The sequence below is a fragment of the Salvia splendens genome, chromosome 2 (assembly GCF_004379255.2).
Source record: "Salvia splendens isolate huo1 chromosome 2, SspV2, whole genome shotgun sequence".
Taxonomy (NCBI): domain Eukaryota; kingdom Viridiplantae; phylum Streptophyta; class Magnoliopsida; order Lamiales; family Lamiaceae; genus Salvia; species Salvia splendens.
Window position 1 is genome coordinate 13920218 of NC_056033.1, and position 2588 is coordinate 13922805.

The following is a 2588-nucleotide window of genomic DNA, read 5'->3' on the forward strand; positions in this document are numbered from 1 at the left end:
ATCAAGAAGGCAGGCAGGACTCCCATTGCCTACCTATTACTCTATGTGGATGATATGCTACTTGCAGGCCCTTCTATGACAGAAATTCAGAAAGTTAAACAAGATCTGAAGTCGAGCTTTGAAATGAAGGATCTAGGAGAGTCAAGGAAGATCCTAGGCATACATATTCAGAGAGATAGAGGCTGCAAGAAGCTGTGGATGCTGCAAACTGATTATATTGACAAAGTTATGCAGAGATTCAGAATGGAGAATGCTAAACCTGCCTCAACACCCTTGTCCCAGAGTTTCAGATTATCAAAGGAACAAGCTCCTAAAACTAAGCAAGAGGCTGATGAGATGGAGGCTATCCCTTATGCTAGTGTTGTTGGGAGTATCATGTACACTATGATTTGTACAAGACCAGATCTTGCTCATGCTATCTCAGTGACTAGCAGATACATGGCAGACCCGGGGAAGGAGCATTGGAATGCTCTTAAATGGATATTGAGGTACATGAAGTCAACTAAGGACTGGGGGATTGTGTTCAATGGCTGGGAAGGTGGATCTGAGGAGGTTGTGCAGGGGTATTGTGATGCAGACTATGCTGCAAATCTGGACACCAGAAAGTCTCAAACAGGTTATTTGTTCACCATGTTTGGAACTGTGATCAGTTGGAAATCAGGTCTGCAGAGTGTAGTTGCTCTCTCAACTACAGAATCAGAGTATATAGCTCTCACTGCAGCTGTACAGGAGAGCTTTTGGATCCAGGGAGTAATTTCTGATTTTGGTTTTGACCAAGAAACAATGGTGATTCATTGTGACAGCAGCTCAGCTATATGCTTGGCTAAACATCCGGGTTTCCATGAAAGGAGCAAGCATATAGACATAAAGTTGCACTTTATTAGAGATGAGATTGAAAGGGGAAGGGTGAAGGTGGTTAAGATTAACACCTTGCACAATCCGGCAGATATGCTAACTAAATCTCTAAGTAGAGACAAGTTTGATCATTGCAAGAAGTTGATCAATGTTTGTGCGAGAACTGAGATGAGCCCTCAGGTGGAGAATTGTAATAATGGAGTGCTCATTTCAGTTGGAAGAAGAAGAGAAGAAGAAGGAAGCTCGGCTTTGAGCTCGGCTTTGAGTTCGGCTTTGAGCCGAGAAGACAGTTGGTCTTGAGCCGAGAAGCAAAGGAGTTCGGTTTGTGTACCGAGAAAGGAGTTCGGTTTGTGAACCGAGAAGGGAGCTCGGTTGTGAGCCGAAGAGAGTGCTCGGTTGTGAGCCGAAAAGAAAGTTCGGTCTTGAGTCAAGAATAGAGTTCGTCTTGAGCCGAAAAAGAAGAAGCTACAGTTCGGTCTTGAACCGAGAAGGAAGTTCGGCCTAGGGAAACTAGCCGTTGGTGCAGCAGTTAGTTAGCCGAGATGTAGCAGTTATTCTTCTTGCTTTCTTGATTCTTCTTGTAGTTAGTTAGTAGCAGTTGCTACTTGATTGTAGAGCTTTAAATAGCTCAAAACCATGTACGTAGTTAGTAGTGAAAATCAATAAAGAGTTTTCAAGTTTTCTCTCCAAGATTACCATCTTCGATACTCTAAGTGTGAGTGTGTGTTCTTCTGCATTGTGAGTTATCATACAACTGTGAGTGTGTGTGTGATTCACCTGAGTGTGTGAAAGTCTTGTGCGTATTGAATCCCAACACGTCATGCGGGAAGTGTCCGCCATCGTGGCGGTCAAGTACATGGACAATAGGGTGTTCGAGCCCGAGCCTGCCTGGCTTGATTCGCCTCGGCCCTTCCTCCCTCTAGCCGCCTTGGTCCCTTGCGGCCGACGGCGCACATGGGAGGACCCCCCCGACATCGTCTGTCGTGCCCTCAACCTCCTGCGAGGCAGCCTCTTGTGCGGCGCTGCCCGATCCGCCCCCACTAGACGAGTATTGGCCACCCGCCGTGTGCTTTCGTGCGCTTCGAGGTCGAGCCCGAGCTGGACCGCACACCGCCGGCCACCTTTGCTCTTCTTTGACGGCCTCCCATACATCGACATGTCTGAATTATTTGTCGGTGTTGTCGAAGTAGACTCGCAAAACCGATCTCAGAATGTCGGCTCATGTGGCTCCGCTTTGGTAATGAGTCGCTTTCTTGTAGATGCCACAGAACTTTTGACCTCCATGTCGACTCGGTCAAAGTGAGCGCGGAGCATCTTCAATGTGCGGCGGCGGGACCCTCGTGGCTTGATCTCGTTGTAGGCCTCGGTGACCTTTTCCCAGAAGCACTTCCAGGATTATTGATTCCCGACGATGGTGTCACGACCGTACTTCCTAATGATAGAAAGCACAGGGAAATCACGACCAAGGAGAGGGAGTAAGAAGCGGGGAAGAAAGTGGAAACAATCAAGGATACGACATATAGATCCAAAGATGAAACTTTATTACCAAATTATAGTCTGAAATCACGAAGCAACAAAGTTTGTATGAAAATAGTCCAACAGATTAAGGAAACATAAGAGTTTTAAAACTTGGCGTAGCGGAAGCATTTGAGAGTTTGCTACTACTATGTATGAAGACACAATAGCAACCGAAACATTTATTGAATACAGCCTTTGTCAAAATGCTCAACATC